The sequence below is a fragment of the Talpa occidentalis genome, unplaced genomic scaffold (genome assembly GCF_014898055.3).
Source record: "Talpa occidentalis isolate TD23 unplaced genomic scaffold, MPIMG_talOcc4v2.1 talOcc4.3, whole genome shotgun sequence".
NCBI lineage: Eukaryota > Metazoa > Chordata > Mammalia > Eulipotyphla > Talpidae > Talpa > Talpa occidentalis.
In genome coordinates, this window is record NW_023603184.1 from 123,513,483 (window position 1) to 123,524,907 (window position 11,425).

The window sequence follows — 11,425 nt, forward strand, 5'->3', positions numbered from 1 at the left end:
ATTTAAGTTTTCTAGATTCCTGCTATGAGTGAGACCATCCGGTATTTTTCTTTTTCTTTTTGGCTTATTTCGCTGAGCATGATCCCTTCCAGCGCCATCCATGTTGCTGCAAATTGCATGTGTTTATCTTTTTTGAATGCTGAGTAATATTCCATGGTATATATGTACCACATCTTCTTGATCCAATCATCTACTTTTGGGCATTTGGGTTGTTTCCAAAGCTTAGCTATTGTAAACAGTGCTGCTATAAACATAGGGGTGCAGGTGCTCTTTGGAATTGATGTTTCTGTGTCCTTTGGGTAAATACCTAGGAGTGGAATTGCTGGATCATACGGAAGCTCTATGTTTAGTAGGTCCAGAAATCTCCACACAGCTCTCCATAGTGGTTGGACCAGTTTGCACTCCCACCAACAGTGCAGAAGAGTTCCTTTTTCTCCACACCCTCGCCAACATTTGTTGTTGCTAGTTTTTTCAAAGACTATGCATTGGAGCAAAGAAAGTTTGTTCAATAAATGGTGCTGGGAAAACTGGGTCGCTACATGCAAAAGAATGAAGCTTGACCACTACCTCACACCATACACAAAAATCAACTCAAAATGGATTAAAGAACTAGACATAAGACCTGAAACCATAAAATACATAGAAGGAAATATAGGCGAAACACTACGGGATTTGCACATCAAAGACATCTTTACAGACACATCACCCAAAGCAGTGATAGTGAAGACAAAGATAAACAGCTGGGACTACATCAAATTAAAGAGCCTTCTTATATTTTTCTAATAAAACATTTAGGGTTAACAAGAGTCCACCAATAGGGGGCAACAGAGGTCGCCTCACCTGCCTCCTGTTAACCTGTTTCAATTTTCAGAAAGTGACTGTCTGCTGGATGCCATTTCTGAGGTGACAGAGTGCAATAAGCAGGCAGATGTATAATCAGGTCTTGTCATCCCCCTGGAGGCAGTAAGTAATCAGGTGGGGCTGGCTTGATGGCATTTCTGGGGCCTTCCCTCCAGGTAAGAATATGTCCATCCCACCCCTCAGAACCACCCCTCAGAGCCCAGTGGGGATCCAGCTTGACTCTAAATCCCACAGTTGTCTAAGCAGGAAACTGGCATTTAAGGCACTGGAGCTCAAGTCTGAATTTTTCACTAAAAATTCTTTCCACTAGTCAATAAATTAGGCAAAGGAAAGTGGTGAAACTAGGACACTGCCAAACATTCTCATTTTCATTTCTAAGCAAACACCAACCAGCAACCATATTCTGCATTATCTGCAAGGCTTTGGGATTGAAAATGAGGGGGGACTGGGAGGGAAGGTGGAGGATGAAATCGGGGTGTGAGCTCAAAAGCCCAGGGTGTGAACCAGTTCCCCTCCCTGGCCGGGGTGGGGTACCAGGTCCTGACCAGCTTCCTCTTTCCCAGGCCACAGCCCCTTTCATCCCTGGCTCCCCTCCGCCCTCTCAGGCCTCCCTGTGCTGCCTCATCCCTCAGGGAACTCACACTGCAGTTTCCATCAGTGAAGGGGGTGCCCTTTCAGATGCCTGTCCTCGGCTTCTACCAAGGAAGCCAGTTCTCTGACCAGTCCTCGGCTGGCTGTGGAAATGGATTTGTCAGTCTTAACCCTGCACTTATCCAGCAGGGCAGATGAGTCTCAGGCTGCATAATAACTCCCTTTCTGTCTGCTGGAGTCAGTCTGCCCTGTCAGCTGCCAGACCACTTTCAGGAATTGGAGGGGGGGAGTTAGGGGGGCTTAACAGGGTCTGGGTCAAGAGAGGCATGGACTGAGAATTTAATTAGGAATGCATGTGCGCACATATACACACACATTTGCAGTTTCTTATTTAGAGAAGTGAAACTTGTCTTTTAACAGACCCTTGGCAAAGGGTCTAAAGACTGTAAAGAAGAAAGTGGAAATCTCCTGTAACCCATTGTTAAGCAAATACAGTCACTGTCAAAGTATTTTGAAAATATTAAAAACGCAATACCCACACAAATCTAAAGCAAGCACATGTCAAAGATTCATTCAGCTCAACTAATGAGGGAACAAGCAAGACGATCAAGGTGAATGAGTGACTATGAGGGGCTGAGTATACAGATTGGGAAGGGACAATGAAAGGGGACTAGTCTAGATACTAGACCAGTTACTGTCTTACAGAGAATCAAACTGTAACCTTGGCCAGGAGAAATAGTTTAATTTGCAACAGAGGGAAAAATAGTCCAGGTGTTATGGTGTAACTTCACAGCCCCTAGAGTCTGCTCAATAGTAACTCCAACGTAAAGAAATGCTCCCCTAGGTGATCATGTAACAGGGTGGTCCCCAGGAAAGGGGGAGTTCCCTGCCCCTCCCAAGGGAGGGTGAGCTGAGCAGGAAGAGGAGAAGCTGCAGAAGAGACTAAGGAAGGAAGCAGGATGGAGCCAGGAGACCTGGAGGAGGCACATGATGAGCCTAGAGACACGTGAAGAAACTGCGCTTGTCTTTTTGGTTGTGGACTAGGTGACACAGATGTGGTGAGACCCGTGGGGAGGTGACAATGGCCAGCTTTTATCTTGATGTTGATTTTGCTCTTTTCCTTCCGGGCTTGTCCAGTTGTTTTGTGACCCTTTCTCTTGGGTCCCACTGGAACAGATGTTTAGACTTGTGGTAGACTTTGGGGGCCTTGTCTGGGGCGATCCCATATGGATGGACTTTTACCACGAGGGGATGGTAACTTTGGGTGCTTCATTTAGAAACTAGACTCTTTGCTTACCTGTATTGTTTCCTAGTTTTTATTAAAGTTCCTTCCCATTAAAGTCTCCTATGTTTTGTGTTGATCGGCGGGGATGGCAGAACCCATTTAGAATAGGCAGGTTTGCGGGGTTTGGGCTGACCTCTCCCTGTCCTATAACAGATTTTGGCGTCCAACGTGATTTAGGACAGAGCCATCCGTGGTAGTCAGCCCCATGGGGAAATTGGGCTTCCCTATGGCACTGGCTACCATAAGCGCAAATGTGATTTTTGGTTTCTCCGGTGTGTTGTTTCATATGTCGATTTGCTGTTGAAAAACTGGCTTGGGCTTTGTGAAGATCTGTGTGTCTGTATGTAATTTGTTTGTAGTGACTTGCTAAGAGATTTTGATTTTGTGGAATTGTTCCTGTGCCAGTTTTACTCAAAAGATTAGGCAGTACATGGACCATGTGGCCAGATCAAAGATGGCGTCTGAGGCCACTTGGAACTTTTTTTTTCTCTTTCTTTTTTGTAATCTCTGCTGTCTCATTAGCATTTCTAAAGGCAATAATGGTTCTTCAGTGGTATGTTGCTTTGTCTTTGACTACTTCCTGCCCTGTGTCTGACCGGTTTTGCAAGCCAACTGTGGAGTGGTGGTGTTTTTTATTAGCAAATGTATGCCTGGGTGTTAAGGAAAGAGTAGCCTTAAGCAGTAACTGGTAATCGCTGTATCCTTGATGGATTCTTGGAGATAACTTGAATTTTTGCAAAGTCTGGATCAGAAAAATTAACAAGATTTTGTCTGAGTCTGAATTTGCTTACTGTGAATTTTGTCTACTACAATTTGTTTGGCATGTTTGCCATTTTGAATACTGGATTTGTTCAATTGCTGTGTAAGACAAGATTCTAAGTTTCTGCTTCCTACTGAGGAAGGTCTGTTATGGAAAGCACTCTTTAGGGTGCATCATGTAACTGTACCAGGTTGTGTTGTTGTTGTCCCTCCCTAGTGTGGGGGAGGTGTAATCTGTGCTTAGATGTTGAATCTGCTCTTTCAGCTTCTGTCCCAGAGTGGCTAACAGAAGTAAGGAGAATGACTCTTTTAATTGAAAGTTAATTACTGATATTTTGATTTTGCTTTTTTTTTTCAGGTTCTATTCCAGGAAACCCAAGGAGTGCCTGCTTGGTGGCTAACAAGAGATGACTCCTTTTTGCTTAAAAGTTAACTGTTATTTTTATTCTTTCAGTTGCTGTAACAGAATACCCCAGGATGGACTTCTAATAAAAAGTCTTCAACACTGAAACCCTAAGGTGATAAACAGGTCATGCAACTCTTGTGATTAATAAAACTTTTCCTTCCTATTCTAAAGTCGTAGGTTTGCAGGATGACAACTGGAAATTTTTCTGCCAGCAACACTCCACATTTTTTTGGACTTTGACTTTTTTCTCTGAGCCTATGGAGTAAAACTTAAGTTATACATAACATTCTACGTGGCATAAAAAAAAAAAAAAATGTCTTTGTCTATACGTTGTATGTCTGTATGTCCTTGTGTCTAACTGTCTTGACCTCCAGTGATTGACAGATTGGTATACATGGTGCCCATAGACGTTGAAAAAAAAAAAAAAGTCTCCGGTTATGAGAAAAACAAAAAGTTATGGTTTGATTGTCAACATGTGCTACTGAACTAAGCGGTGCCTTCTTAGAGATTGAATTTGTTGTTTTCTGTTACTTTTCTGATATTTATGGCAAAGCTTCCCAGAAATCTAAATTCAAGTACAAATTTGGTGGCCTGTCATTTGACTGATGCAAGAAATTTCGTGGAACCTCAGTAGAGCTCCTGAGACACTCCACGAAGTTTCTCCTTTTCCTCCTGGGAAGGCATTACATGAATTTGTTCTATTTGGCTTTTACCTAATGAAGTAAACTGGAAGGGAAGCATTGTCACTTGGAAAAATGGTAAAAAACTTTGGTATGTCCAATATGTTAACAGTAGTATCTGGTATGTAATGTACATTGTCAGTGGTGATTGTCACCTTGTAATATTGTATAATTCAATTGTTTCACATCTACAGAAATTGTTTCTGGAAATATAGGGAGAAAAAGGTCTCAACAGATTCCTATTGATGGAACTGTTTGGAATCCTTTTCCCTAAGAAACTGTTGAGAAAAAAAAAACTTTCCTACAAAAGACTAAATAGACTGGAAATACACCTGACATTTACTAAGGTTTCTTTGACATAATATTGAAAATTTTTTATGCATTCTGTCCTGAATCCAGGAAGTTTTTTGTTTGTTTTGTTTTGAGTAACCAGGATCTGCAGCAAGGTTGTAATTTTTTTTTCCAGCAAAACTAACTTGTCACATTTTCTCTCCCCTTGATACCAACACAGCATACAAATAGTGGTAGTAATTTTTGCTACTTATCTTAGAGTCTGTTTTTGCATAACTTCCATAGGGATTTTGTCTGTTTTACAAAAAAAATTGGACGCGAGTTTGATTGTGTGGCTTTGTGTGGAGTTCTTCCAGAAAGTTGAAAAAGAGCTGAACCAAGAAGAGGAGAACCTGTTTGCTTTGTTTGTAGGGTTCCAGAGACCTCCAAAGAAGGTGAGGAAGCTTGCCTCCATTGGCAGGACTGGACAACCCAGCCAACGAAAATGCCCTGGTACCCTCGAGAAGAGGAAAGCCCAGGTGGAGTCTGATGAGACCAACTTATACCTGAAGCCTACATCGACCGGATGCCAATGGTTCGCTCTGATCCTATATGGAGTACTTCAACAAAGCCAGCTAGAAATTGCTGTTGGTTGTTTCTGCCCTGTGATTTTATGCAAAAATAGGAAAATGGTTTAAAAGTAGATTTGGTTTGCAAACTTTTGCTTTGCTGTTAAAAGTTTGGGATCAAGGTTGAGAAAATTTGTGTTTTTTTTTACATCAGTTCAACCATTTTAACATTTTTTTCCCTGTGATTTTGATATATTTGCTATCTTGTTTTAGCCAGTTCTCCAGATTTTTTTTTCTTTTGGCTTGGATAATGGACTATTTTTAAGTAATGAAACTGTCATACTGGACATTCATGGACAATGCTGCTGACTAATTGTTGCTTCTCTTACACACATTGTAACCCTAAAAAAGACTGTCTCCTAAGACTACACCCTGAAATGTGCCACCATAGATATGGTGGAATAAAAATTAAAAGGGGGGATTGTAACAGGGTGGTCCCCAGGAAAGGGGGAGGTTCCCTGCCCCTCCCAAGGGAGGGTGGAGCTGAGCAGGAAGAGGAGAAGCTGCAGAAGAGACTAAGGAAGGAAGCAGGATGGAGCCAGGAGACCTGGAGGAGGCACATGGAGCCTAGAGACACGTGAAGAAACTGCGCTTGTCTTTTGGTTGTGGACTAGGTGACACAGATGTGGGTGAGACCCGTGGGAGGTGACAATGGCAGCTTTTATCTTGATGTTGATTTTGCTCTTTTCCTTCCGGGCTTGTCCAGTTGTTTGTGACCCTTTTCTGTGGGTCCCCACTGGAAGATGTTTTAGACTTGTGGTAGACTTTGGGGCCTTGTTCTGGGCCGATCCCATATGGATGGACTTTTACCCACGAGGGATGGGTAACTTTGGGTGCTTCATTTAGAAACTAGACTCTTTGCCTTACCTGTATTGTTCCTAGTTTTATTAAAGTTCCTTCCCATTAAAGTCTCCTATGTTTTGTGTTGATGCGGCGGATGGCAGAACCCATTTAGAATAGGCAGGTTTGCGGGGTTTGGGCTGACCCTCTCCCTGTCCTATAACAATCAGACAGTCATGGAATGGGCCTGCTGAGCTGCTCCAATGTGACTTGGGAAGGTCATGCAGTCCCTCTATTTACTCTTTCCCTGTCTATGCGTTTTTTAAAAAACAAATAGATGTGCTAGAACTTATTTAACCACACCCATCTCCCTGCATTGTTGGGAGCAAATTACATTTTAGGGAATAGTCTATTACCTAAATCTTCATGCACATTCTTAATTAGATCCAATTCCAATTGTTCCTACAAATGAAGTTGCTATTCACATTACTTTAAAAAGTTTGGTTAAATTTACACTCTCAGGAACTGAGTATGATTACACCCATTTTATCCCACCCTTTCCAACACCAAGTATCATATATTTCTGGTCTTTGACAATTTATAGAAAAATGAGATCTTGTTATTTTTAATCAAAATTACTTTAATGATTACTTGGATTATTAGTGAATTTATACCTTTTTTCCCCAGATGTTTACTGGTCATCTTAGTTTTGTCATGTTTTGTGCCAATGAACCCTCATAAAAATAAACACAAAAGATGGACTTAAAAGAACAGAAATATAGTAAAATTGCAGCTGGAAGCCTGGGCATATGTGGGGGGAAAGGAGTTTGTCTCTACCCCTATAGCTGGAAGGACAAAGAGAATGATTGTAAGTACTATGGACGTGACCCTCAGGGTCCCAGGCTAAGCACCTGCTATACACCCAGACATCAGGAAAGAGAGAATGGAGCAATGGTCAGATTTGTTTCCTAGATCACACAGCCTGGTTCTCCCACTGGGACTGATTAATTGGCTGTAGCTGGCTTGGCTGTTGGTCCGTGTAGGTTTACCAGATGGCAGAGAAGAATGTCATTTGAGAACTGCCTGGTTGATATTCATCCCCAAGAATACCAGAAGACATCTGCCAGGGCCCGAGTGCTCACTGTAACTCTGGTTACACGAAATTACAGATAGAAGAACTGACATCTTTTAAGGTGTCAGATTCAGAGTCTCAGATGAAGTCATCAACAATAGTGTCTATGATTCTCACAGCATTTTAATAATGGCAACTGCTATTCCCTGCTACTATTTCCAGGCCATAAACATGCAATCCTCTCAACAATCTTAGATTATTTATATTACCCCTTATCTCAGAGCAAATTTAAGGCATTTGATCATCCTGTCAAACTGGCACAGGTATCTCCATTGTAAGATGAAGTCACTGGGGCTTAGAGAGTTCTAGTAAATTGGCTGAGGTCCTGAAACTGGTGGGGGCAGGAACAGTATTCAAAGCCAGGTGCAGGCCCTACCCTATAAGTAGTCCCACATTTATCATTCCAGGGTGTGTCTCCCATGGCTGCTGGGGAGATTGCATGGGTGCATTTTGATGTTACTCAATCTGTTTCTTCTGCAGGTCATTTGCGTGGGTCCTGTTATCCGTACTGAGTCTCCTGGTTTAAATTCTCGTCACCATTGGGCTGCAAAACAAAGGTGAATATTGTGAACCAAGAATGGAACCTGACATTGTGGCATTTGTCAGAATTCAATTGGATGCTTGGTCCTGAATGAGTCTTCCAGAAAGCATGTTGATACCACAGTACTTGTACACCTCATCATCTTATGGCATTTCCTAGCTGCTACAGAGATTACCAGACTGGAAAACTTATTTTCTCCTAAAAATTTCAGTCTATTGCTCTTTCTATTTCCACTATCTGAAAATGCATCTTCTCAGCTTCAACTGATCCTGAAATGTGCCCACTGCTCTTATGTACACCAGACATGTCCTGGTTTCCCTAATGTGAAACCGCTGAAGAAAGGTCCACGTTCCAAACTTAAATTCAAATCTCAGAAAGTTTAAACACTTGCCTTTTAACATTTTTTATTTAAATTTTTTACCTTATATCCTGTCCTATATTGCAACTGTCCTAGTTCTTTATCTCCTGTAGCTTTCTCTTGCTCTCTGAGGAACTGACTTACTCACCACTGAGTGTGCAGAGGATTGCTTTTTTCCCTGGGATGTTTGGTACATTTTTTCCAGTTTCCAGGTAAAGCTGCACTGACTCTTTTTGTGTATTCCTGATAGATCCACTGAAGGGAGAGAAACTTAGAGGAAGGACTGTGATCAGAATTCTTTGCATGACACTGGCCAGGCTGACAACCTACAAGACAACCCCTGCTCCCTTCCCTAAGGGCAGAAACTGAAGATTTGTTCACAAATGAACACAGAAGAATCAAATCACACTTGGAATCAGGTTCTACATGAAAATCAAAATTGAGCAAAAGGAACCTTAGCATACCACACCACTACATCAAGATAAAACAGATTAAAAATTAAAATGCCAGAAATAAAATCCAAAGAGCACAAGAAGAAACCATGGGAGAATTCCCTTATAGTATTTCTAACTATGACTCAAACTCTAAATTCTATAAAAGGTGTGTAAGTGCATAATTATGTAAAATAACACACTTTTGCAAATGAAAATTAAGCAGACTTCAAAGATAAGCATCAACTGGGGAAAGGTAGTGGAAAACCAAGTCACACAGAACCTAACTCTCTCAATATGTAAGAATCTCCTGCACAGTGAGAAGGAAAGGCAGAAAAGTTTGCAAATTGTCCACAAAATCCAGAACATGAGGATTAATACGTATGACGAGGCTCCCTAAGCTTTATGCAGATTAAAGTTTGAGAATGATTTCATTAAAATAAGCAAAATAAATTTCATTAAAATAAGTTTAGTTACTATTCAGGTGTCTGAGTGTTGAAATCATTCTCTTTAACATACTTATCAAAACCTGGTAAGAGTGGGAGGAGAATTCTAAAAAGCACCTGCTTGACTGTAGAGATTAGTCTAATCTAATAATAAGCTTCCAAAATAGGTCTGTTTGTTGTGACAATTAAAGGAGATAGACCAGTCCTAACTTGAGTGAAGGTCACAGATTAATGAACTCTTCCTTTGATGGGCATCCATTATGTGGTGGCCAGGTTGGGGTGTATCGTCTGAGAAGTGATGTTCCCAGTGAGGCACTGGGATATCATGTCTGAAACCTGTGCTGGCCTAAAGAATTCTAGGGGTGATGGTTAACATGATGTAGAATCTTCAATGTGAGGGATGTGCAGGTGACCAAAGTCAGAAATCTTGAGTGCACAACATTGGCAATACCTAATTTCTTACCTCCCACAGGATGCAATACAGCACAAAGCATGCCGTGGGCCTGGAAAGAAATGAAAACAAAGAAGCTTTGCAGAGGCATCTCAGTCTGTTGATCAAATCATTAAAGGTGAATTCGTAAGTCCCTTTGTCATCAAGAGAATTTTTAATATATTGATACAATTGTAACTGATGATGCTGCTTCTACAGAACTTGGGGACAATAGAATTACCTTTAGTAAAGATCTGTCTCTTTACTCATGTAGTAGAGATAGCTCATCCTGAGCATCAGACTCTGAGAGAAGAGGATAGTTTTATGAAGGAACTTGATTCCTTGGCCAAATAATTAGCGCTGGCCTGTAGACTATGGAAGACATTTGACATTTTGAATAGGATGATGATAGGCCAAAATTTCCCTTCAGAGAAATTGAGAGTGCTATTAGATGGAAGTGGGAAGAAAGTGTCCACTATAAACAAGGTCAAAGATCAGTATAGTATGACAAGTGAGAGAAAATGACCAGTCTGATGGCGTAAAGAGGAGAATATTTGTACAATCACTGACTAAGCATGAAGAGCAAAGGAGAATTGAATGAAAGCTTGAAATTAGAGGTTGATGGGCTTGGGAAGGAGCTTCATCAATATGGAGACAGCATGTCATGCTTGGAGGCAAAGCAGAAGGTGAGGGGCACTCGGAGTGCACTGTCTATCAGCAGTAGAAGGGGGTTCTGGTGTTGTGAGAAAGGCTGAGAGTGGAGAAGTAGGTTTGGGAGGAGTTGTGAGAATGAATGAAATCACCAAAAGAGTGACTAAGATGTGATTATCCACTTTTAAAATATATATCTTAGATGATCTTACTTTGTTCCTCAGAGGTTTTGACATGTACTTTAAAAAAACAAATACTCTAAGACCAAAACCTAAACCAAAAGGGGTGGAGACACAAAAGGAATCAGCACTATGATAAATGAAAACTATAACAACGAAACACGTGGCAGAAGCTGTGAAGGAGGCAACAAGGAGAGACAGGAGCAAGAAAGACGTCTTAAGATAGAATCTTTAGAAAGAGCACTTTCAGTTGAAGTCATTGCTAAATTTCTATACTTTTTTTTAAAGATTTATTTATTCATGCATACAAGAACCGGGGTACAGGCCAGAGGTGCAGGAGGGTGAGAGGACTCACCAGAGACAGAATGGGGAGCAGAACAAGCAGACAGACCAAAGATACTGTTAAGGGGAGCAGCAGGTGAGGCAGGAGAGGTCTGCTGCACCAAGTGGGTAGCTCCCTGGCTGGCTGGGAATCGAACCCGCACTGCAGAGGCTGAGGACAACTCCACAGTGCTGAGCTCAACTGCCTGTGCCGCCAGGGAGGCCCTAAATTTCCATACTTCTATCACCTTGTCAACTGAGAAGAAAATGGAAAGGCAAAAATAAAACAATGGTGTTTATTTGGGGTCTTAGATTTGCAATTGGGGAACATAAACTCAGATATCAGCCTAAATTGTGTCCCACTAGGGTCTTCATTTAAGGAGGTTTTAAAGGAAAAAGTTGCAGGGCTGGGGGGATACAATTGAATAAGAATTGACATAGTGCGTTCCTTAGAGTTCGTTGGCTTTCAGTCAAGCTGGCCTTGGTTACTATTGAGAAAAGGGAAAACAACAGTTCTTTAAACAATTCAGAGAAGGCCTTGTCTAGTTGGAAAACTGGTTCTTGCCAATCAGTTAGTGTTTTTGTTTTAAGGTAAAAGTTCAGTAATAGGAAATCTCAGGCACAGGGTGGAGTTGGTTCAATCTGCCTGAACATCCTCTTTCACAACTTCAAGAA